General features: G+C 49.8%; 1 pseudogene; it reads left to right on the top strand.

Moving 5' to 3' along the window:
• The first annotated feature begins 6,879 nt into the window (after positions 1-6,879).
• Positions 6,880-26,649, top strand: part of LOC141192322 (uncharacterized) — a 40,192-nt pseudogene continuing 20,422 nt past the window's right edge.

The following is a 26,649-nucleotide window of genomic DNA, read 5'->3' as shown; positions in this document are numbered from 1 at the left end:
GCCATCTCCTCAGCGCTCCTCTTTACTCTCAGGCCATCTCCTCAGCGCTCCTCTTTACTCTCAGGCCATCTCCTCAGCGCTCCTCTTTACTCTCAGGCCATCTCCTCAGCGCTCCTCTTTACTCTCAGGCCATCTCCTCAGCGCTCCTCTTTACTCTCAGGCCATCTCCTCAGCGCTCCTCTTTACTCTCAGGCCATCTCCTCAGCGCTCCTCTTTACTCTCAGGCCATCTCCTCAGCGCTCCTCTTTACTCTCAGGCAATCTCCTCAGCGCTCCTCTTTACTCTCAGGCCATCTTCTCAGCGCTCCTCTTTACTCTCAGGCCATCTCCTCAGCGCTCCTCTTTACTCTCAGGCCATCTCCTCAGCGCTCCTCTTTACTCTCAGGCCATCTCCTCAGCGCTCCTCTTTACTCTCAGGCCATCTTCTCAGCGCTCCTCTTTACTCTCAGGCCATCTCCTCAGTGCTCCTCTTTACTCCCAGGCCATCTCCTCAGCGCTCCTCTTTACTCTCAGGCCATCTCCTCAGCGCTCCACTCTGCCCTCAGTCTGTCTCCTCATCGCTTTTCTATGCTCCCAGGCAGTCTCCTCAGTGCTTCTCTCTACACATAGGCTGTCTCCTCAGTGTTCCTCTCTGCTCTCAGGCTGCCTCCTTTGCACTCATCTCTTCCTTCAGGCTGTCTCCTCAGTGCTCCTTTCTACCCTCAGGTTGTCTCTTCAGCGCTCCTCTCTGCTTTCAGAACCTCTACTCAGTGCTCTGCTCTCAGGCCGTCTCCTCAGCGCTCCTCTCTGTATTCGGGCCTTCTCCTTTCTTCTCTGCTCTCTGGATAACTCACTGGTGCTCATATCTAACCTCAGGCCATCCCCTCAACACTCTTCTCCACTTTCAGACTGTCTCCTCAGCGCTCCTTTCTTCACTCAGGCTGTCTCTTCAGCATTCCTCTCTTTCCTCGGACCATGTCCTCAGCGTTCCTCTCTGCTCTCAGGCCATCTCATCATTATTCCTGTCTGTCCTCAGGCTAAGGCTCATTACAACTTTGAACATCACAATGTGCCCTGAACCAACAGCAGAAAGTATAGAAGAGGTTTCCCCTTTCAATCTTCTGTACACAATCTACGAGTCTGTGTAACAAATACTATAATCAGCATTACTCGCCTTCCCCTGCTCCAGTGTCGGCTCTCTGCTGCTGCTCGGGTCTTCTTTATAGGTTGCAGTCGTGATGTCATGTCTTTAGCGTGTGTGACAACCGCAGCCAATCACTGAGCTCAACTCTTCATACCGAATAAATTGGCATCAGTTCTGAGATCAGTGGTTGACTGCAGCGGTCTAATGCGCTACAGTTGTGATGTCACCAGGGCTGAAAATTTAGTATCTAACAATTTTTCCGTGTCGCCATTTTCTGAGACCTGTAACTATTTTCATTCTTCCATCGATAGACCGGTTTCAATGATTATTTCTTGTTTTCTTCATTTTTGTTGATACAATTTTGGAGGAAATATGACATTTTAGTAGCTTTTTATTACATTTTTATGTGGAATTGTGGTGGCCAAAAACATTATTCCTAGTTTTTCGATTTATACCATATGCGAAAAATTTTTCAAAATGTTATTAATTCAGGAAGTTATGTACATGGCAATACCGAATATTTTTTTTAATGTACTGGGCAGCACGGTGGCTCAGTGGTTAGCACTGCAGCCTTGCAGTGCTGGGGTCCTGGGTTCAAATCCCACCAAGGACAACATCTGCAAGGAGTTTGTATTTCTCTCCGTGTTTGTGTGGGTTTCCTCTGGGTTCTCCGGTTTCCTCCCACACTCCAAAGACAAACTGATAGGGAATTGAGATTGTGAGCCCTGATGGTGACAGCAATAATTATGTATGTAAAGCGCAGCGGAATATGTTAGCGCTATATAAAAATAAAGATTATTTTTATGTATTACATTTTGCTATTTACTTTGGGGGGGGAAGCGGAATCATATAAACATTTATTGTTTGTGGTGGTTTATATTTTGTCTTTACACTGCTCAAAAAAAATAAAGGGAACACTCAAATAACACATCCTAGATCTGAATGAATGAAATATTCTCATTGAATACTTTGTTCTGTACAAAGTTGAACGTGCTGACAGCAAAATCACACAAAAATCATCAATGGAGATCAAATTTATTAACCAATGCAGGCCTGGATTTGGAGTCACCCCCAAAATTAAAGTGGAAAAACACACTACAGGCTGATCCAACTTTGATGTAATGTCCTTAAAACAAGTCAAAATGAGGCTGAGTATTGTGTGTGGCCTCCACGTGCCTGTATGACCTCCCTACAACCACTGGGCATACTCCCGATGAGGTTGCGGATGGTCTCCTGTGGGATCTCCTCCCAGAGCTGGACTAAAGCATCCGCCAACTCCTGGACAGTCTGTGGTGCAACGTGACGTTGGTGGATGGAGCGAGACATGATGTCCCAGATGTGCTCAATCGGATTCAGGTCTTGGGAACGGGCGGGCCAGTCCATAGCTTTAATGCCTTCATCTTGCAGGAACTGCTGACACACCCCAGCCACATGAGGTCTGGCATTGTTCTGCATTAGGAGGAACCCAGGGCCAACCGCACCAGCATATGGTCTCACAATGGGTCTGAGGATCTCATCCCCGGTACCTAATGGCAGTCAGGCTGCCTCTGGCGAGCACATGGAGAGCTGTGTGGCCCTCCAAAGAAATGCCACCCCACACCATTACTGACCCACTGCCAAACCAGTCATGCTGAAGGATGTTGTAGGCAGCAGATCGCTCTCCACTGCGTCTCCAGACTCTGTCACGTCTGTCACATGTGCTCAGTGTGAACCTGCTTTCATCTGTGAAGAGCACAGGGCGCCAGTGGCAACTTTGCCAATCCTGGTGTTCTGTGCAAAAATGCCAAGGGTCCTGCACGGTGTTGGGCTGTGAGCACAACCCCCATCTGTGGACGTCGGGCCCTCATACCACCCTCATGGAGTCGGTTTCTAACCGTTTGTGCAGACACATGTACATTTGTAGCCTGCTGGAGTTCATTTTGCAGGGCTCTGGCAGTGCTCCTCCTGTTCCTCCTTGCACAAAGGTGGAGGTAGTGGTCCTGCTGCTGGGTTGTTGCCCTCCTACGGCCCCCTCCACTTCTCCTGGTGTACTGGCCTGCCTCCTGGTAGCGTCTCCAGCCTCTGGACACTACGCTGACAGACACAGAAAACCTTCTTGCTACAGCTCGCATTGATGTGCCATCCTGGATGAGCTGCACTACCTGAGCAACTTCTGTGGGTTGTAGAGTCTGTCTCATGCTACCACGAGTGTGAAAGCACAACCAACATTCAAAAGTGACGAAAACATCAGCCAGAAAGCATTGGTACTGAGATGTTGTCTGTGGTCCCCACCTGCAGAACCACTCCTTTATTGAGGGTGTCTTGATAATTGCCAATAATTTCCATCTATTGTCTATTCCATTTGCACAACAGCATGTGAAATTGATTGTCAATCAGTGTTGCTTCCTAAGTGGACATTTTGATTTCACAGAAGTTTGATTTACTTGGAGTTAAACAACAGAATATAAGTGTTTCAGTTTATTTTTTTTGAGCAGTGTGTGTGTATATATGACGCGCCCCCGGGTCCGTGGGGTACTCGGCAGCCGGGCCCTCAGATACTGGTGGGGGAATATCACTTTGGCTGGCCCGGTCCGTGGCCCAGGGCGGTCAACTGAAAAGGGGGATATTTATATTGGGATTAAAGGTTTTCTTAAGAAATGTTCGTGACGCCACCTGCGGTATCTGGTAAGGATCACCAGAGCTGCGACAGTCCACTGAGGCAGATGTTGGGGGCAGCTCGGATGGGACGGCTCCCCGCAGGTGGAGCAGGCCTCAGGGCAGTGTTGATATAGGGGATGATGGAAGCAGGATAGAGACGGCAGGACGGTCCCGGAGGAAGTACGGGCACACACACAGGGGTAAACTTCAATACCTTTACTGGTGGTGATGCAGGTACGGTCCAGAGTACTCAGGGCGAAGGGTACATTTCTGGACTCTCCCCAGTGAGCGGGTGTAGGGCCTCCTGATCTGTGTCTCTCTATGCTTCGGGCCTGCCTGGAGCTAGGCCTGGCTTGGTTACTGCTTCCTTCTTCTACCAACTGACCTGATGGTGGGGTTTTCTCTTGGTCTCCACGCTCCCTAGTCACTGGAGCCTGTGTGGTACCTAACCCCGTTGCTGTAGTCAGCGGTTGGTTAGACCTGGGACTTGTAGTTCTCCAGGGGTTCCAGTTGTTCCTACTGGTCATAAAGATCCCTGTAGGCGCGGACCCAGTGTCCGGTATATGATTCGGGGTGAGCCTGTTATGCTCCTCTGCCCCCTATGCGTTTCTCCTTCTCTCCTCAGTCAGCAGACTTCCTCATGCAGACTCCATGAGCAGACTCTCTGAGCTCTGTCCCTGTCTGTGCCTGACAGGAACTCTCACTTGCCTTCTAGCCCGCTCCAGGCTCTCACTGGCCAGACTAGCCCGCAGCTTGGGCCTAGCCTGGCCTTCAGCCACACAGATTTCAGCTTGTCTGGAGCTGCAGCATTGTGACACACTGTCTGCTTCCCACTGACTGACTTCCTGAACTCCACCCCCCAGTATTTATATACCTGACAGGGCTCCATCTAGTGGACTTGGGTGGAGGTGTCTGCATGTATTGAGGCCACTGGGGAGAATTCCATCCATGCACCCATCTGGGATCTGTGGCACCAGTGCGCAGCAGGGCGCCACATACAGTACAGACCAAAAGTTTGGACACACCTTCTCATTTAAAGATTTTTCTGTATTTTCATGACTATGAAAATTGTACATTCACACTGAAGGCATCAAAACTATGAATTAACACATGTGGAATTATATACTTAACAAAAAAGTGTGAAACAACTGAAAATATGTCTTATAGTCTAATTTCTTCAAAGTAGCTACCTTTTGCTTTGATGACTGCTTTGCACACTGTTGGCATTCTTTTGATTAGCTTCAAGAGGTAGTCACCGGAAATGGTTTTCACTTCACAGATGTGCCCTGTCAGGTTTAATAAGTTGGATTTCTTGCCTTATAAATGGGGTTGGGACCAGTTGTGTTGTGCAGAAGTCAGGTGGATACACAGCTGATAGTCCTACTGAATAGACTGTTAGAATTTGTATTATGGCAAGAAAAAAGCAGACTCGGACTGCAGGGCAGCTTGAACTTGTTTGGATGTTAGTCGAGGTTCTTTGTGCGGATGGTGGATAATTTTGCGTTGAAATCTCTCGTCAATTTTTCTTTTCCGTCCACATCTAGGGAGGTTAGCCACAGTGCCATGGGCTTTAAACTTCTTGATGACACTGCGCACGGAAGACACAGGAACCTTCAGGTCTTTGGAGATGGACTTGTAGCCTTGAGAATGCTCATGCTTCCTCACAATTTGGTTTCTCAAGTCCTCAGACAGTTCTTTGGTCTTCTTTCTTTTCTCCATGCTCAATGTGGTACACACAAGGACACAGGACAGAGGTTGAGTCAACTTTAATCCATGTTAACTGGCTGCAAGTGTGATTTAGTTATTGCCAACACCTGTTAGGTGCCACAGGTAAGTTACAGGTGCTGTTAATTACACGAATTAGAGAAGCATCACATGATTTTTCAAACAGTGCCAATACTTTTGTCCACCCCCTTTTTTAGGTTTGGTGTGGAATTATATCCAATTTGGCTTTAGGACAATTCTTTTTGTGTTTTTTCATTGAAGACAAATTAAATGAAGATAATAATTCCAAAGAATTTGTGATTGCAATCATTTTCAGGAAGAAACTGAGTATTATCTGACAGAATTGCAGGGGTGCCAATAATTTTGGCCACCACTGTGTATATGTGTATATATATATATATATAATATAATTAGGCTGAGGAAGTTGGGGGGTAGGTAAGTTTGCAGCTGGACACGTTGTGGATGGGAGGTATGTGTCCCCGAGGTGCCAAGCTTCGGTGATGTAGGACCCCTAGAAGCAGGCTCCAGCACATATAGTGCTGAGAGGTAGTTAATGGGCCCAGATTAAAGGGATGGGTTTTAGGAGCAGCTGAAAGAGCTGGGGGGATCAGCTGCTCACTTACCTCCAGTCCACGTTTTGGAAGGCCTGATTTAAGACAGCTGTGCCTGTCTCAGTCTGTCTGTGTGTTATGCAAGCCTTGCATGTGCTGCTCAGAGTCTGCCGGAGGCAGAGAAAGGCATCTGCATTTAAACGGCTGAGGCCGTGCTCTATATGGACCTGCTATTTTATGTTTTGTTCTGTTATACCTTTTCGGAACCTGAAAGAGGCTGTGATATTTTTGTTTCCTGCCTGGTTTATGGGCATTTAATAAACCACCTGTTTGTTTGAACCTACAGACTGCATCCCTGTGTGAACCAACGCCTACCACAGAGCTGACCCCTCAGAATAAATAAATATATATTTTATTTTTTTTTTTTTCATTACTCTCCTTAGGTGTCCTGCCTATTTTCCCCACTACCACATAGTGCTATAACCATCTATAGTGCCCTATAAAGTATTACCCCCTCCCCTCATTGCCATATACAGTAATGATCCTCATCTTTGTTACCCCCATAGTTTTAGTGCCCCACACCACTAATAGGTTTCTTCTCCTCTTTTGCTGTAATCTACAGGATATGGTTGTAATCATTTATTTTTTGTAACACCTGAGCATGCACTTCACCCTGCTAGGTGCCACCATACCAGTGTTTCTTTTTGTATTACCATAAAAAAACAGTGCACCCCTAAGACACATTGAAAGAACTGAGAGATTTAAACTTGCTTATAACATATCATAATCACAATGGAGACAAGCGTCAGAATATTACCCAACTATTTTCACTTTTTGGCTTGTCAGGGGTGAGATGTGGAATCCACGTTCTATGGATTGATGGATGATTCCTGAACATTGCACCCATAGCTTATAGCAGGTGAGAATAAAAAATAGTTTTCTTGATCACTTTGAAACATACACTGTGTGCGCAATTATTAGGCTAGTGAATATTTTGACTATGTCATCATTTTTATACAGATTTTCCAAATACAAGCTGTATAAACGTAACTGTTTAGTGAATGAAGTAGATCAGGTGATGTGTATTTTGTAATGAGGGGTGTGTGGCCTATGAATATTGAAACCCTTTATCAGGGGGGTACAATTATTAGGCAGCTTATTTTTCTCAGGCAAAATGGGCCAAAAAGAGTTTTAACTGACTATAAAAACTCAAAAATGGTTAAGTCTGTAACGGGTCTGGGAGGCGGAACCTCTGAGCAACTTATACAAGGGGTGGTCCTTGTAAGGAAGCGGGTGGCGACCAGGCAAGACAGGCAGGTAGTCACAGCAGGTGACCGGGACAGTCTCTGGGTAAACGGGCAGGAGGTCACGGCAAGTGACCGGGACAGTCTCTGGGTAAACGGGCAGGGGGTCACAGCAAGTGACCGGGGCAGTCTCTGGGTGAACGGGCAGAAGGTCACGGCAAGTGACTGGGACAGTCTCTGGGTAAAGGGTAGGTACGACCTGTGACGGCTGAGCCTCCAGGTAGGCTAGCAGGCAGATGGCAGATGTGTGCTCCCAGGTGAGCAGGCGAGAGTCTTTGGATAAGCAGGTGGTCACAGCATGTGACGGCGGAGCCTCCAGGTAGGCTAACAGGCAGATGGCAGATGTGTGCTCCCAGGTGAGCAGGCGAGAGTCTCAGGATAAGCAGGTGGTCACAGCATGTGACGGCGGAGCCTCCAGGTAGGCTAACAGGCAGGTAGTAGATGTGTGCTCCCAGGTGAGCAGGCGAGAGTCTCTGGATAAGCAGGTGGTCACAGCATGTGACGGCGGAGCCTCCAGGTAGGCTAACAGGCAGGTAGCAGGTGAGCGCTCCCAGGTGAGCGGGCAAGCTGGTCCATAGACAGACTGACAGGTGTCGGAAGGCAGACCGTCGGACCTCAGGCTAGCAAGCAGGTAAGCGGATAACAGGCAGGAATCAGACAGCAAACTGGCAGGAAACTGGCAGGTAACAGGAAACGGGACCTGAGGGCTGAAGCAGAGTAGTGAACAGTGCAACAACATTGCTCGGGCACCTCCATTTTGGAGGAGGTGCCTTATATATGGTGAAGTCCTCCGGCCATTGGCCGGGGACTCCTTAGGACGGCGCGCGCGGCCCCTTTAAGAGGGGGGAGCGCGCGCGCCCTAAGCACCGTGGCCGGGAAGAAGCGCGCGCTGCCAGCAGAGCGGGAGGAGGACGCCGGGCTCGGAGTGGAGAGGTGAGGGGAACAGCGTCCCTGCCTAGCAGAGGTCAGGGACGCCGACGCTACAGTACCCCCCCCTTTAGGCCCCCCCTTTTTTAGGCCAGACAGAAATTTAGCAAGGATGAGAGGGGCATGGATGTTCTCCCGGGGCTCCCACGTTCTCTCTTCAGGACCAAACCCCTTCCAATCTACTAGAAAAAAGGTCTTTCCTCTTACCCTTTTTGTGGCCAGAATGTTCTCTACCTCAAACTCGTTTTCAGCGGAAACCGGAGCAGGAGGCGTACCTGTAGACTTGGAAAAAGAGTTAAGTACCACGGGTTTGAGGAGAGATACATGGAAGGAGTTAGGGATCCGCAAGTTGGCCGGGAGTTTCAATTTATAGGCCACCGGGTTGATCTGACTGATGACCTCCAGAGGACCGATGAACCGAGGCCCTAACTTATAGGAAGGAATCTTGAGCCGGACATACTTGGACAAGAGCCAGACCTTATCCCCTGGACGGAATTGAGGAGGATCCAGACGTTTTTTGTCTGCATGTCTTTTCATACGCTCGGACGACTGAAGGAGTGCGGACCGGGTACTTTCCCACATGGAGGAAAATTTGTTAACAAGAGATTCCGCAGCTGGATTATCCACCGAGGTGGAGACGGGAAATGGGATCCGAGGATGCTGACCGAAGACTACAAAAAACGGGGATTTGGAGGAAGATTCGCTCTCGTGATTGTTGTAAGAGAATTCGGCCCATGGCAGGAGATCCACCCAGTCAGAATGGTGGGCATTAACGAAGTGCCGGAGGTAACTGGTCAGGATCTGATTGATCCGCTCCACTTGACCATTAGACTGTGGGTGGTAAGCGGAGGAGAAGTCCAGGGTGACGTCCAGCAATTTACAAGTGGCTCTCCAGAAACGTGAGGTGAACTGTACCCCACGATCAGACACGATGTGGAGGGGCAGGCCATGAAGACGGAAGATGTGGCGGATAAAGTCTTTGGCCAGCTTGGGTGCAGACGGGAGGCATGGCAGGGGAATAAAGTGAGCCATCTTGGAAAAGCGGTCAGCGACCACCCAAATGACCGTACAACCGGCAGAGACGGGGAGATCAGTTATGAAGTCCATAGCTATATGCTGCCAGGGAGCAGTAGGTACAGGAAGCGGAAGGAGGCGACCGGCTGGCAGGTGTCTCGGGACTTTGTTGCGGGCGCAGGACACACAGGCAGAAACAAAGTCTATTACGTCCTTGTGCAGGGTAGGCCACCAGTAGTGCCGGGTAATAAGCTGGAGGGTCTTTTTCTGACCGGCGTGGCCAGCTAGTTTAGACGAATGACCCCAGTGTAGGATCTTCTCCCGATCAGGTACCGATACGAACGTCTTACCGGGAGGGAGACGATTTAGACTCACGGGAGCCACCTGCATTACTCTGGCGGGATCGATGATATGTTTAGGTTCTTCCTCAAGATCAGACACCAGAAAGGATCGGGACAAGGCATCCGCTTTGATGTTTTTGTCAGCCGGGCGAAAATGAAGAACAAAATCAAAGCGAGCAAAAAACAAGGACCACCGGGCTTGGCGCGGGTTAAGTCTCTGGGCATGCTGGAGGTAAGCAAAGTTCTTGTGGTCAGTGTAAATAATTACCGGGTGAAGAGCCCCCTCGAGTAGGTAACGCCACTCCTCCAATGCCAGCTTGATGGCCAATAACTCTCGGTCTCCTATGGAGTAGTTGCGCTCAGAAGAGGAGAAGAGTTTGGAGAAGAAGCCACAAGTTACCATTCTCCAGGAAGACGATTTTTGGGTAAATACCGCTCCGGCTCCAGAGGAGGAGGCGTCAACTTCCAGGAAGAACTGCTTGTTGCCGTCCGGGCGATGCAGCATCGGGGCGGAAGAGAAGGCCTGTTTTAAGGAAAGAAAGGCCTCCTCTGCTTCGGGCGGCCACTCTCTGGGATTAGTGCCCTTACGGGTGAGCGCGGAAATTGGGGCAGTCCGGGAAGAGAAGTGTGGTATGAAGAGGCGGTAGTAGTTGGCGAAGCCCAGGAACCGCTGAATAGCCTTCAACCCCTCCGGTCGAGGCCATTTCTCGATGGCAGACAGTTTCTCTGGATCCATTCGGAGGCCGGTCTGAGAAATAATGTAGCCCAAAAACGGAAGCGAGGTCTGCTCAAAGAGGCACTTCTCATATTTGGCGAAGAGGTGATTCTGCCTGAGCCTGAGCAGGACCTGACGAACATCCCTCCGGTGAGTCTGGAGATCCGGAGAGAAGACCAAGATGTCGTCCAGGTACACCACTACGCAGGAGTAGAGAAGGTCCCGGAAGATGTCATTGACCAACTCTTGAAAGACGGCAGGAGCGTTACAGAGACCAAAGGGCATTACCAGATATTCATAGTGGCCGTCCCGGGTGTTGAATGCAGTCTTCCATTCATCCCCCTGACGGATACGGACCAGGTTGTACGCCCCACGGAGGTCCAGTTTAGTGAAGATTCTAGCCCCCCTCAGACGATCAAATAATTCCGGAATGAGCGGAAGGGGGTACTTATTCTTCACCGTGATCTGGTTAAGGCCTCTATAGTCTATACAGGGACGGAGAGAGCCGTCCTTCTTTTTAACGAAAAAGAAGCCTGCTCCCGCCGGAGAGGTAGATTTCCGGATGAATCCCCGGGCCAGATTCTCCTCAATATATTCGGACATCGACCGGGTCTCAGCAGCGGACAAAGGGTAAATGCGCCCACGGGGAGGAGTAGCGCCGGGCATCAGGTCGATAGGACAGTCGTATGGTCTATGAGGGGGTAATATCTCTGCCTCCTTTTTATTAAAGACATCAGCAAATGACCAATAAGGAATCGGAAGTCCAGGTAGATTAGTTGGGGTAGGAGAAGGACGGACGGGATGAACGGGAATCAAACAAGTCTTATGGCAGTCCTGTCCTCAGCGAAGGACTTCTCCGGTCTGCCAGTCAAGCACGGGTGCATGTTTCTGGAGCCAAGGTAGGCCTAGTAAGAGGGTGTGAGAGAGTCCAGGCAGAACATGAAAAGAGATGCTCTCAGAATGCAGCATTCCCACCTGCAGAGTAATGGATTCGGTGATGAGTTGAATGGGACGTGGTAAGAGGCCCCCATCCACGGCAGCGACAGATAAGGGTACAGCCAGAGGTTTGGTGGGGATGCGGTATTTCTCTACCAGGGACTGTGAAATAAGATTCCCGGCTGCTCCAGAGTCAAGTTGGGCAAGTTCGAAATAACGGTTCTCCCCGCAGATAATTGAGACTGACAGCAGCAGAGATGGAGAGGATTTATTCTTGTCTAGGTTGACCTCTCTGAGCGAACCTAGACACAGGCGTTTCCCGACCTCTCCGGGCAGGTACGGATCCGGTGCTCCTTACTGCCACAGTAGAAGCAGCTCCCCTCGGCACGGCGTAAGTCCTGACGGGTTTTGACCATCTTGGTCTGGTCGACCTGCATAGGCTCAGGAGAGAGTACCTGGGGAGAAACGGAGGGAGTGACGGGTTTCAGGAAGGTAGGAGCTAGACATGGAAACCTCCTCTCACGGGTGACTTCTTTGGCACGCTCCTGGAACCGTAAGTCAATCCGGGTGGCGAGTTCATCTTTAATACGGCCGGACAGACCCTCCCAGAAGACAGATACCAGAGCGTCGTTGTCCCAGGCCAGCTCCGAGGCAAGGGTACGGAACTGTATGGCATATTGGCCCACAGTGAGACTTCCCTGACGGAGGCGTAGCAGAGACGATGCGGATGAGGTCTTCCGTCCGGGTTCGTCGAAGACTTTCCGGAAAGTCGTGAGAAAGGCAGGCAAGTCGGACACCATGGGAACTCCTCTCTCCCATAGAGGATTTAGCCAAGCCAGTGCCTCCCCCGTGAGATGGGACATGATGAAGGCTACTTTGGCCCGGTCGGAGTTAAACTGGTGGGACAGGAGTTCAAAGTGCAGGGTGCACTGGTTTATGAAGCCCCGAGCCTGAGCGGAGTCGCCTCCGAAGCGAGGAGGTGCAGAAAGCCGGGGTCCGGAGCAGGATACCATGGTATTGGTGGGCAGCGGAGCTGCCGGGTTGTGAGTCATGACACTAGCGGTGGTTGCTGGTGGAGCAGTCAGAGTGTCCAGGCGAGAATTGACATTCCGCAGGTGACTCAGGATGGACTCCTGTTGGAACCTCTGACGGGACAGTTCATGACAAAGGTCCGAGAGCGAGGGAGCTTGGGTGCCACCGGGTTCCATGGCCCGAGCAAACTGTAACGGGTCTGGGAGGCGGAACCTCTGAGCAACTTATACAAGGGGGCGGTCCTTGTAAGGAAGCGGGTGGCGACCAGGGAAGACAGGCAGGTAGTCACAGCAGGTGACCGGGACAGTCTCTGGGTAAACGGGCAGGAGGTCACGGCAAGTGACCGGGACAGTCTCTGGGTAAACGGGCAGGGGGTCACAGCAAGTGACCGGGGCAGTCTCTGGGTGAACGGGTAGAAGGTCACGGCAAGTGACCGGGACAGTCTCTGGGTAAAGGGTAGGTACGACCTGTGACGGCTGAGCCTCCAGGTAGGCTAGCAGTCAGATGGCAGATGTGTGCTCCCAGGTGAGCAGGCGAGAGTCTCTGGATAAGCAGGTGGTCACAGCATGTGACGGCGGAGCCTCCAGGTAGGCTAACAGGCAGATGGCAGATGTGTGCTCCCAGGTGAGCAGGCGAGAGTCTCAGGATAAGCAGGTGGTCACAGCATGTGACGGCGGAGCCTCCAGGTAGGCTAACAGGCAGGTAGTAGATGTGTGCTCCCAGGTGAGCAGGCGAGAGTCTCTGGATAAGCAGGTGGTCACAGCATGTGACGGCGGAGCCTCCAGGTAGGCTAACAGGCAGGTAGCAGGTGAGCGCTCCCAGGTGAGCGGGCAAGCTGGTCCATAGACAGACTGACAGGTGTCGGAAGGCAGACCGTCGGACCTCAGGCTAGCAAGCAGGTAAGCGGATAACAGGCAGGAATCAGACAGGAAACTGGCAGGTAACAGGAAACGGGACCTGAGGGCTGAAGCAGAGTAGTGAACAGTGCAACAACATTGCTCGGGCACCTCCATTTTGGAGGAGGTGCCTTATATATGGTGAAGTCCTCCGGCCATTGGCCGGGGACTCCTTAGGACGGCGCGCGCAGCCCCTTTAAGAGGGGGGGAGCGCGCGCGCGCCCTAAGCACCGTGGCCGGGAAGGAGCGCGCGCTGCCAGCAGAGCGGGAGGAGGACGCCGGGCTCGGAGTGGAGAGGTGAGGGGAACAGCGTCCCTGCCTAGCAGAGGGCAGGGACGCCGACGCTACAAGTCTTACAGAGGAATGCAGCACTCCTTAAATTGCTCAGATATTGGGTGTGATCACAGAACCTTCAAAAGTGTATATGGTTACAAAAGAAAAAAAATAATAGCATTAACTGCAAAAGATTTCAGAAGACTCAAATGTGAAGTAACCAGGAAGATATTATCCTCCAGTGCTGTCCTATTCCAGAACTGCAGCCTCCCTGGAGGCCCAGAAGTACAAGATGTTCAGTGCTCAGAGACGAGGCCGAGGCTGAATACTGACCACCACTGAATAAGACAAAAGAAAAGACTTGGCCAAGAAATATCGGAAGACAGATTTTTCAAAGGTTTTATGGACTGATGAGAGTGACTCTTGACGGACCAGATGGATGGGCCCGTGGCTGGATCAGTAATGGACACAGACCTCAACTTTGACTCCGATGCTACCGAGGTGGAGATGGGCACTGCTATGGGCTGGTATTATTACACATGAGCTAGTTGGACCTTTTCAAGTTGAAGATAGATGCAAAATCAACTCCCAAACCTTCTGCCAATTTTTAGCTGATACTTTCTTTCAACAGAGGTTCAGAAAAAATCTACATCTTTAAAAAAACAGGATTGTTCTGCAGGACAATGCTCAATCGCAGCATCGAAGTCTTCACTGCTCAGTGCCCGGAAAGGTCTTAAAGATGAGAGAATAATGACATGACCTTTTCCTCACTGGACCTAAACCTTACCGAGAACTTTCGAGCTTTTCTTAAACTCGAGATTTATGGTGAAGGAGAACAGTCCCCTCTCTGATCAGTGTCTGGGACTATGGTTGGTGCTGCCCACAAAGATGAACGTCAACAGAGTAAGAAACTAATGGACTCCATGGATGGATGGCTTATCACTGGTGTTGAGAAGAATGGTGGCTATATTGGTCAGTGATATATATTTATTAAATGTCAGATGTATACTATAACAGATGAAAATAAACAATTAAGATGGAAAATTTTCATTTAGTTGCATAATAATTCTGGACACAGAGATATTCTGCTAAGACAACACCTCACTTTTACTTTGTTAAATATTCAGGTTTCAGGTTTATTACCCTTTGGATTGACCATCAGCACTGGAGATGTGAAAGTAATCATCAAAAATACAAATTGCCTAATAATCGTGCACACAGTGTAGAGAAGGTGGTGGAGTTAGAAGACGTCTTCTTTCTAGAACTTATCGTGGAGTGGTGAGATGTATACATATAAACCATTAACATATTTTATTTGCTGTACAAAGACTGCTGTTTCTTTATATTGCTAAATTACCTGAATTATTTTATAACTTCCGTAATCCCAACTGATAGCACATAGATATCTCTGTGTGACCTGAAGATATATATGAAGTGCTCTACCGCATTATTGCTTTATACCGGCATCACAATGCTATTAATTTTTTTTATTACACAGAATTGTATATATTTTACACCAACTCATCTTCAATCCACTCAGATTCCCACAATATGAGATACTAATAATTTATCTATATAATTTTCCTGTAGAAGAATGGATAGAGACAGAAAGAAGATGGCGGAGAGGATATTACACCTCACCCTAGAGATCCTCTTCCGGCTTACTGGAAAGGTGAGAGATTCTGATGACGTCACATTACATCATTCTTATCTATGGGAATAACAGATGGACAGAACTGGAGGTGAGGACTCTGGAAATGTCTGGAGGGAGATTTATTAATGTGTCTCTCCATAACCAGGATTACACAGTAGTAAAGAAGACCTCTAGTGAGCGCTGTCAGGACCCTGTGTCTGAGGGATGGGGAAGACCCCTAAGCCCAATCACGGGGCCTCCACCTCACCCGCTGATACATGAGGACATCAATGACCAGAAGATCCTAGAACTCGCCTACAAGATGATTGTGCTGCTGACTGGAGAGGTGACACTGCTGGGAATGCTGGGACATTATACAATAACGTTATGGAGGGATCGGGGGGATGACGGTATCATTGTATGTGTCAGGTTCCTATAAGGTGTCAGGATGTTTCCGTCTATTTCTCCATGGAGGAGTGGGAGTATTTAGAAGAACACAAAGATCTATACAAGAACGTCACGATGGAGGTTCCCCAGCCCCTCACATCACCAGGTAATAGACAGGACTAAATACACACGGCCTATAATTATCTGTATGTAAAGAATGAATTCAGTCCCTGTATGTGTTTCCTCCAGATCTATCCAGTAAGAGGTCAACACCGCAGAGATGTCCCCGTCCTCTTCTTCCACAGGACTGTAAACAAGAAGATCCCAATGTTCCTCAGGATCATCAGGTAGAATGAGAGAAGGTGTCATGAGATCTCCCCTATGATGTGTAGATAGCTGTGAAGGTCTTGTGTTCTGTCTCGTTTTATCCACCAGTATTCTGTGTTTTATACTTGTGTAATGAGAACGGTGGAGATGGCAGGATTAGAGCTGATCATGGATGGGACTTCTCCATCTGTCTGTGACTTTTACAGTATTTTTTTTCAGGGTGAAGATTTGACCCATATTAATATCACAGAGACATATGTGAGGGGTGATGAGTGGTGTAAAGAGGAGATTCCTACATATGACTACCCAGGTGAGTAGTAACCACTAAATGCAAAGAAGTCACAGATTCTTCTCAAGTATCGGCTGTGGCTGCTTTATCAGTGGTGTAGTCCGGTTGTGTCACAATTGTGTGATCACTAGTGTTGAGCGAGCACTAAAATGCTCGGTTGCTCGAAGCTCGGGCCGAGCTCACCGTGATACTCGGGTGCTCGACCCGAGCAACGAGCCCAATGTTAGTCTATGGGAGACCCGAGCATTTTTGCGATGGCACCCCCGGCAGTCTGTAGAAAGCCTAAAAAGTGCCCAAAACGATAGTGACAGTGCTCAAAAGATATGGGGACAGCATGGGGATCGCCCCAGGAAGCATTTCTGACCCCCAGGTCACTGCTGTCAACAACGTGATCAGAGGTATTAAGCCACTTTTACGGGCTCACAATAAAACATTCAAAAACGAAACTGAAACGGTTTTCCTGTGAAATATGTTACGGAATTTCCTTTCCAGGGTAAAGACTTGTGTATAAGGTAAAATAAATAACCAAAAACAAAAATACTCCTCCACACCTTTGGCTATGTTCACAAGTAGCATTTTTTATGCATTTTTGCACTTTTGTATTGCTTTCAACTGTGACAAATACATTCACCGGGAAATGTCATTTTAACATTTTACAACCTTATCTGGCCATGTGCTGTGTGACACATGCATACAGTGCTGAAAATACATGGGAACGGCATGGGGAAGACCCCTGGAAGCATCTCTGACTCCCAGGTCACTGCCTAAAAGTGTGCCCATTAGAAGTGATCCTTGCCGCATCAGAAGATGCAGACTTGCAACTATCCCCGTGCAAGTCCTTGTCCTTGTACCTCCCCCATTCCTTACAATGCAAATGCAAATATGCAGCCGACCACCCACCCACCCACCCGCAGGCTGCAATACCATACTGCTAGCTTGCACTTGAAATGGGGCCTTTTAGTTTGGAGGATGCCGAAGCTGGCCACTACCTCATGGCTGCTTTGGCAGCTAGGTATCCATACTCAGTCCCTAGCCGCCCGGCGGCCGGGTGTCCACGCTCAGTTCCCAGCCACCAGGGGGTGGCCGGGTGTCCATACTCGGTCCCCAGCCGCCCCTATTTCTCCTGTGACCTTCCCCCACACTTTTCTTAGCCCGGCCTGCTTTAGGCAGCATTGGACAAGCCCACCAGAGAACCAGACTCCTCTGGTGGGCCCTGGCTTCTCCATCAGGGGAGTTGAGAGTGCCAAGGTGAGGAGCATGATGATGATGATAGAAGTTAGCATCTGCTTTGTTTTCTTGGAATGCAAGCTTAAGTGTGCAGCCTGCCACCCACCCACCCACCCCCAGGCTGCAATGCCATACTGCTAGCTTGCACTTGAAATGGGGCCTTTTAGTTTGGAGGAAGCTGAAGCTGGCCACTACCTCATGGCTGCTTCGGTAGCGAGGTATCCATACTCAGTCCCCAGCCGCCCCGCGGCCGGGTGTCCATACTCGGTCCCCAGCCGCCCCGCGGCCGGGTGTCCACACTCGGTCCCCAGCCGCCAGGGGGTGGCCGGGTGTCCATACTCGGTCCCCAACCACCCCTATTTGTCCCGGTGCGCTTTATACTTAAGATTAAGCGCGCATACCAAAACATTACCTGTTCCCTCCCCAGTGCATTTAGTGGGAAGGACAGCCTATTCCGCTGTAGTGTATGCATGCCAGCCCCCTGTTCATGTCACATGTGAAGATGCCTCCCACCCTGCACCTGTCGTTGCAGACTTGCAGCTATCCCCGTTTAAGTCCTTGTCCCAGGGCAGTGTTCAATTGTAACTCTCCCATTCCTTGCAATGCAAGCGCAAGTATGCAGCCTGCCAGCCACCCACCCCCAGGCTGCAATACCATACTGCTTGCTTGCACTTAAAATTGGGCCTTTTAGGCATGTGGAGGCAGAATCTGGCCACCACGTCATGGCTGCGTCGGCGGCCTGGAATCCATACTCAGTCCCCGGCGTCCGGGTGTCCACACTCGGTCCCCAGCCGCCAGGGGGCGACCGGGTGTCCATACTCGGCCCCAGCCGCCCCGCGGGCGGGTGTCCACACACGGTCCCCAGCCGCCCCTATTTCTCCTGGGAACTTCCCCCACACTTTTCTTAGCCTGGCCTGCTTTAGGGCAGCATTGGATGAGCCCACCAGAGAACCAGACTCCTCCGGTGGGCCCTGGCTTCTCCATCAGGGGAGTTGAGAGTGCCAAGGTGAGGAGCATGAAGATGATGATAGAAGTTAGCATCTGCTTTGTTTTCTTGGAATGCAAGAGCATGTATGTAGTAGCGGCTAGGTCTGAGGTGGTCAGCGTTTTGGCGCATTGCCTACCTCCTCCGAGGATTGCTGGATGTTTTCCTGCTACTATCCCAGTTCTATGACTCCCGTTAAAACAAAGCTTCAGGTGATAAATGATGGATGAGGTGGTGGCAAAGGAGAAAGCAGGAGGAACAGGGACCATTCACATCAATATCAGGCCAGTCAACCACACATGTCTTGTAGGATATGTTTCTGTACCAAAAGGAGCGGTTCGGCTACACAGTTATAGGGCATACAGTGAGTGCAATGCCTACCAAAAATTTTGAGGCACCCCAATGCTCCTTGGAAGTGACATGGAGGTCAGAGGGCCTTAACTAAACCGTTTTTTCCATTTATAGCAACTGGGTCTCCTGTACACTGTTGGCCTAAGCAGTGAATGGAAGGCTTTCCAAAAATTATGAGGAACTGCAATACCCCTTGAAACAGACGTGGATTACAGCATACTAAAAACCTTCTACCCATTATTGGGGAGTGGGTCTCCCTTAGTTTTCGCCTTTGCATTGAAAAGCAAAAGCTGACTAAAATTAGGAGGAAATGCAATGCCCGTTGGAGGAGTTGTGGAGGTTAGAAGTAATTAAAAATAAAATTTCAATGCCCCTTGGAAGAGCTGTGGAGTTCAGAGTGGTTTAACAAGACGATTTTATTGCCCCTTTGAAGAGACGTGGAGGTCACAGTAGCTTAACAAGACGGTTTTAATGCCCCATGGAAAAGTGGTGGAGGTCGCAGTAGCTTAACAAGACGGTTTTAATGCCCCTTGGAAGAGACGTGGAGGTCACAGTAGCTTAATAAGACGGTTTTAATGCCCCTTGGAAGAGACGTGGAGGTCACAGTAGCTTAACAAGATGGTTTTAATGCCCCTTGGAAAAGTGGTGGAGGTCGCAGTAGCTTAACAAGATGGTTTTAATGCCCCTTGGAAAAGTGGTGGAGGTCACAGTAGCTTAACAAGATGGTTTTAATGCCTCTTACAAGAGCCATACAGTGCAGCATCTTAAAAACATTATTCCCATTATTGGGGAGTGGGTCTCCCATAGTCTTTGCTTATGCCTTCCAAGCAAAAGCTGCCAAAAATAAGGACGGAGGAACTTACAATAATGGCAACACGGACCACGGTCACCCTGGTGGTATAGTGGTGGTGGAGGCTGAGGATAAGGAGAAGAGCATAAAACAGCCGAAATGAGGAAGCGTATACCCATGTGTGGGTGTGAAGTGGAGCATGTGAATACTCCTCCCGAAATAACACAGTGGATTTGACTTTGTTACTCTGCTGTCATTTGGTGGTGATGAGAAGTCTGGCCCAATCCAGCCCTTGTTCATTTTGATAAGGGTCAGCTTGTCAGCATTGTTGAGAGGCGAGTGCGCTTATCAGTTATAATTCCCCCAGCGGCACTAAAAACACGCTGCGATAACACGCTAGCGGCAGGGCAGGCCAGGACCTCCAAGGCGTACAGAGCGAGTTCATTCCAAGTGTTCAGCTTGGATACCCAAAAATTAAAAGGCACAGAGGAATCACGGAGGACGCTGGTATGGTCGGCAAGGTACTCCCTCACCATCTTTTGAAACTTTCCACTCCTTGTGAGAGTACCCCGCGCCTCAGGGCCTGTAAGCTGGGTGGGTCTCAGAAAACTGTCCCAGAACGTTGACAGTGTTCCCCTGCCTCTGCTGGATTCAAGTTGCGTCTCTCTCGCCTGTACACCTTGGTTGGGCAACGAACTGTTACCTTTGCCACTAGCGTGTTCAGATGAGAATTTTTTTAACAGTTCTGCAGCAAGGGCCTTCTGGTACTGCCCCATTTTTGTAGACCTCTCCACCTCAGGAATAAGAGAGTGAAAGTTCTCCTTGTAGCGGGGGTCTAAAAGTGTCACCAACCAGTAATGACTGTCACCCAACATTTTGACAACGCGAGGGTCATGGTTAAGGCAGCGTAACATAAAGTCAGCCATGCTTGCCAGACTGGCAATGGGCAAGACTTCCGTGTCCTCACCAAGATGTCGACTGACCATGCTCTCCTCCTCCTCTTCCCCCCTGTCCTCAGGCCACCCACGCTGAACCGACGGTATGACAGTTGTACAGGTACTACCGTCTACAGCGCATGATACCAGCTCCTGTTCTTCCTCCTCCTCCTCCTCTCCCTCATTGTCCCCCAATGCACTTTGGGATGAGATGAGGCTGGGCTGTGTGTAATCGACTGCTACGGCTTCTTGATCCATCTCATCATACTCTGGCTGCAATGCTTCCTCTTTAATTCTCTGCAGAGAGCGTTGCAAAAGACAGACAAGTGGAATGCTGACGCTAATGATGGCGTCATCGCCACTCACCATCTTGGTGGACTCCTCAAAGTTTGTCAAGATGGTACATATGTCAGACATCCAGGTCCACTCCTGAGGTCTTATGTGTGGAGTCTGACCTGAATATCGACGGCCTTGTTGCAGCTGGTACTCCACAACTGCTCTCTTCTGCTCACAAATCCTTTGCAACATGTGGAGGGTAGAGTTCCAACGTGTGGGGACATCACACACCAGTCGGTGTGACGGAAGCTGCAAACGCTGCTGCAACACAGCAAGGGTGGCGGAAGCTGTAGCCAACTTGCGAAAATGAGCTGACAGGCGGCGTACTTTGATGAGCAGATCTGGCAACTCGGGGTACGATTTAAGAAACCGCTGAACCACGAGGTTATGCACATGAGCCAGGCATGGTACGTGTGTGATCTCGCCTCGCCTCAGAGCCGCCACCAGGTTACGGCCATTATCACACACGACCATGCCTGGATGTAGGTTCAGCGGTCTCAGCCACAGATCTGCCTGCTCTTTCACTGCTGTCCACAACTCTCAAGCAGTGTGAGGTTTATCACCTAAGCTTATGAGTTTCAGCACAGCCTGTTGCCGCTTGGCGGAGGCAGTACTGCAGTGCTTCCAGCTTGTAACTGATGTGGTGATATCTGAGATGGAGGCTGAACATGAGGAAGAGGATGATGCGCAGGAGCTGTACACTGTGGGGGCAACTCTGACTGACATAGGGCCCGCAATCCTCGGTGTGGGGAGGATGTGTTCCGTCCCAAGGTCCGACTGGGTCCCGGTTTCCACTATGTTTACCCAGTGTGCCGTCAGGGAGATGTACCGTCCCTGGCCACAAGCACTTGTCCACGTGTCCGTTGTCAGGATTCCGTCTCCACCAGCCTAAAAGGCAGCATTTCCCACGCAAGCAGTCGTGAAATGTGTGAATTTAGGACTGTGGCCTGTGGGGCGTTGGCTGCGAATTTCCGCTTTCGTTCAAAGGTCTGGGATATGGACAATTGAACGCTGCGGTGGGACGTGGACGTTGATGCTGTGTAACATACCTGGCGGCGTCCTTGCATAGTGGTCCATCTCCCACTGTGCAAGAGCGCGCACTTGATCTCCAGTCCAGTCTGCTAGCCTGGCTTCCCTCCATGCTGTCTGTTTGCCTCTGCTTCTGCTGCTTAAGGGCGGCGCCTGATCACTTCCTGCTTTTTGTACCTGCTGCAGGCACACCCCTTGTGCGTCCTCAGCCTATTGCTGTTTGTCACCTGGTATTTAAACCAGCTGCTCCAATTAACCCATGCCTGAGCATCTTGCCCTGTCAGTTGGCTTTTTGTCTCTGACATGCCAGGTCCTGTGTATGTTACCTGTCTTGCAGTATCTGTTCCCGTGTCTGTACTGTGTCCTACTTGTGTACTCTAACCTGCAGTCTGTACACGCTCTCTAGCCTGTTGTCTTCTGCCTATCCTGGAGGCTGTATTTGTTAGAACCTTGCTCTTAGCTTTTTTTTCCTTTGCTGGTCACATGACCTTGTTGGCCTATTTAAGCCTGCTCCGCCTTCTGGCTTTGCTGGACTTCATTGTATATCTACTTTCTAGCTAGCCTGTGCTCTGTGTCTTGCTCTGTTAGTTTGCTTGGTCTACTGACCTCTATGTTCTATATATTTTGTTTGTTCGTCTGTCTGCTACTATTTCTGTTAGGAGGTGTCCCATATTCCTCCCAGTCCTTAGTACTTGTAGGGATTCCTTCCCCACATCTATAGGTCTCCGTACAGACTAGCTTAGGACTTTAGCAGGTCTGATCGCAGGATCAGGTCCCCTGTTACATCGTAGGGATTCAGCTGAGTTCAATCGTAGGGACAGATCTCCTCTCTTTCCTTAGCTCTGGTAGCAGAACATAACAGTAAGTCCAGCCTGCAAATTCTCTAAGGAAAGATTTTTCTGTTCCATCATGGTGTCGGTTCAGGATTTGGTTCATCGCCTGCAGGGACTCTCTCTGGAGGTGGCCGAGCTCCGTCAGCACGTGAGTAACTGTCCTGGAGCACATTTCTTGGAGCCTAAGGTATGTTTGCCGGATTTATTTTTTGGTGAACACCGAGAATTTTTTTCATTTAAAAATGCTTGTTTATTGTATTTTCGTTTGAGACCTAAGTCCTCTGGGGATGAATCCCAGCGCATAGGGTTCATAATGTCACTTTTGCGCAAAAAGCCTCAGGAGTGGGCCTTTTCTTTGCAACCTAGTGATACATGCTTCAGATCAGTGGATAGTTTTTTTTCTGCTTTGGGACTATTATATGATGATCCTGACCGTGTCGCATCAGCTGAGACTGAGTTGAGACGTTTAAAACAAGGATCAGGTAATGTGGAAAAATATTGCACTCATTTCCGTCGTTGGTCCACTCAAACAGGGTGGAACGATTCTGCTCTGAAAAGTCTATTTCTTGCTGGGCTCAGTGAAAGGGTTAAAGACCTGCTAATTGCTTATCCTACACCTGAAGATTTGCAACAGGCTATGCAATTAGCTATACGGGTGGATAGAAGACTGCGTGCAAGGGTTAATGAGAGCAAATCCTCTGCTATGTCAGTTTCTGGTTATGAGAATGTGTGTACTAACAGTGGTGAACCGATGGAGATTGGATCGGTGACACCTCGCTCTCAAGAAAAAGACCGTCGATTTTCTGAAGGCTTGTGTTTCTATTGCGGAAAATCTGGTCATTTGATTAAAGGCTGTGAGCTTCGTTTGAAGAAAGAAAAAAAAATGGTCAGTCACGCCCGTATTGCCTGTTTAAATTCCAAGGGTATATTTTTAGCTGCTTCCACGATTGCTCAGAAAAAATTAATGGAATTTCGGGTATTTGTTGATTGCGGGTCTACTCTGAATGTAATTGATGGGGGATTCGTGGAAAGACTCAATTTAAAACCTGAACCTTTATCATCCCCCATTGCTGTGGTTTCTGTGGATGGTTCCCCTTTGAAGAATATTACTCTCAAGGTCTGTGAATTTCCTCTCACTATTAATGGTGTTCACCATGAGAAATTGGATTTGGTAGTGTTGAATAACTTGCCTTCTCCAGTAATATTGGGATTGCCCTGGTTAAAATTTCACAATCCTGTACTGGATTGGTCTACCAGTGAAATTAAATCCTGGAGCCATAAATGTTATGACAAGTGTTGTAACGGGCGTATTGCAGCTTTGGATAGGGGAGAATTGCCTGTTCCTATTCAGGATTTTTGGAGAGTTTTTTCTGAGAAGGAATCGCAGGTTTTGCCTCCCCATAGAGACTATGATTGTTCTATTGAATTTGTCCCTGGAGCGACTCTTCCTAAAAGTCGTTTATTTAACCTTACTATTCCTGAGAGGAAGGCTTTGGAGGAATACATACAGACAAGTTTGGCCGCCGGTCACATTAGGCCCTCTAAGTCTCCTGTGGCGGTTGGATTTTTTTTTGTAAAAAAAAAGGACGGCGGTTTACGTCCTTGTCTGGATTTTCGTGAGATTAACAAAATTACTGTACGCAATCCTTACCCACTGCCATTGATTCCTGATCTGTTTAACCAGTTAATGTGGGCCAAGTGGTTCTCTAAAATTGACCTTAAGGGGGCATACAATCTGTTGCGCATGAAGGAGGGTGACGAATGGAAGACTGCTTTTAACACTCCTGTGGGTCATTTTGAGAATCTGGTTATGCCTTTTGGTCTTACTAATGCTCCTGCATTTTTTCAGAATCTGATTAATGACATCCTTAGACCTTTGATCGGCAAAAATGTGGTTGTGTATTTGGATGACATTTTGATTTATTCGCCGGATCTGGAGTCTCATTGGCGGAGCGTGCGTGAGGTATTACAGTTATTAATGGACAATTCGCTTTTTGCTAAGCTGGAGAAATGTGAGTTCGCTGTACAGAGAATTAGTTTTTTGGGCTACATTATCTCCAGCAAAGGTTTTGAGATGGATCCGGTTAAGGTTCAGGCTGTGCAGGAATGGCCTAGGCCTATTGGTTTGAAATCGATACAGAGGTTTTTGGGTTTCGCCAATTACTACAGAAAATTCATAAAAAAAATTTCTAGTATTGTCAAACCTCTGACTGATCTCACCAGGAAAGGTGCTGATGCTGTTCAGTGGTCTTCTGAGGCCATTGAAGCTTTTGTGTATCTCAAGGATGTAACGGGTCCGGGAGGCGGAACCTCTGAGCTACTATACAAGGGGGCGGCCCTTGTAAGGGAGCGGGTGGCAGTCTCTGGGTGAACGGACAGGGAGTTACGGCAAGTGATCAGGGCAGTCTCTGGGTAAGGGGTAGGTACGACCTGTGATGGCAGAGCCTCCGGGTAGGCTAGCAGGCAGATGGTAGATGGGTGCTCCCAGGTGAGCAAGCGAGAGTCTCTGGAATAGCAGGTGGTCACGGCACGTGACGGCGGAGCCTCCGGGCTGGCAGGCAGGCAGGTAACGGAGAAGCGCTCCCAGGTGAGCGGGCAAGACTCTCTGGAATAGCTGGTGGTCACCGCACGTGACAACGGGACCTCCGGGCTGGCAAGCAGGCAGGTAATGGAGATGCGCTCCCAGGTGAGCGGGCAAGAGTCTCTGAGATAGCTGGTGGTCACAGCACGTGACAACGGAGCCTCCGGGCTGGCAAGCAGGCAGGTAACGGAGAAGCGCTCCCAGGTGAGCGGGCAAGCTGGTCCATAGACAGACTGACCGGAGTAGTAAGGCAGACCGTCGGACCTCAGGCAAGCAGGCAGGTAGCTGATATGCGCTCCCAGGTGAGCGGGCAGGCTGGTCCTTTAGACAGACTGACAGGAGTAGTAAGGCAGACCGTCGGACCTCAGACTGGCAGACAGGTAACAAGTATTCAGGCAGGAATCAGGCAGGTAAGTGGCAGGTAACTGGCAGGTAACTGGCAGGTAACTGGCAACGGGACCTGAGGGCTGAAGCACAGGTGAGACACAGGTGCAAACAACATTGCTCGGGCACCTCCATTTTGGAGGAGGTGCCTTATATATGATGAAGTCCTCCGGCCATTGGCCGGGGACTCTTTAGGGCGGCGCGCGCGGCCCCTTTAAGAGGAGGGGAGTGCGCGCGCGCGCGCCCTAAGCACAGGGGCCGGGAAGGAGCGCGCGCTGAGAGCAGAGCAGGAGGAGGACGCCGGGACGGAGCGCGCGCTGACAGCAGAGCGGGGGGAGGATGCCGGGCACGGAGCAGAGCGGTGAGGGGAGCAGCGTCCCTGCCTAGCAGAGGGCAGGGACGCCGGCACTACAGTACCCCCCCCTTTAGGCCCCCCCTTTTTTAGGCCAGACAGAAATTTAGCTAGGATGAGAGGGGCATGGATGTTCTCCCGGGGCTCCCACGTTCTCTCCTCAGGACCAAACCCCTTCCAATCTACCAGGAAAAAGGTCTTTCCTCTTACCCTTTTGGTGGCAAGAATGTTCTCTACCTCAAACTCGTCCTCAGCAGAAACCGGAGCAGGAGGCGTACCTGTAGACTTGGAAAAAGAGTTAAGCACCACAGGTTTGAGGAGAGACACATGGAAGGAGTTAGGGATCCGTAAGTTGGCCGGGAGTTTCAATTTATAGGCCACCGGGTTGATCTGACTGATGACCTCCAGTGGGCCGATGAACCGAGGCCCTAACTTATAGGAAGGGATCTTGAGCCGGACATATTTGGACGAGAGCCAGACTTTATCCCCAGGGCGGAATTGAGGAGGGTCCAGACGTTTTTTGTCAGCGTGTCTTTTCATACGCTCGGATGACAGAAGGAGTGCGGAGCGGGTACTCTCCCATATGGAGGAAAATTTGTTAACAAGAGATTCCGCAGCCGGATTGTCCACTGAGGTGGAGACGGGAAACGGGATCCGAGGATGCTGACCGTAGACTACAAAAAACGGGGATTTGGAGGAAGACTCGCTCTCGTGATTGTTGTACGAGAATTCGGCCC

The sequence above is a fragment of the Phyllobates terribilis genome, unplaced genomic scaffold, assembly GCF_046119375.1.
Source record: "Phyllobates terribilis strain yellow unplaced genomic scaffold, ASM4611937v1 Scaffold_60__1_contigs__length_8166268, whole genome shotgun sequence".
Classification (NCBI taxonomy): Eukaryota; Metazoa; Chordata; class Amphibia; order Anura; family Dendrobatidae; genus Phyllobates; species Phyllobates terribilis.
The sequence above is the reverse complement of the archived record's forward strand: the minus strand, read 5'-3'. Positions and strand labels throughout refer to the sequence as shown.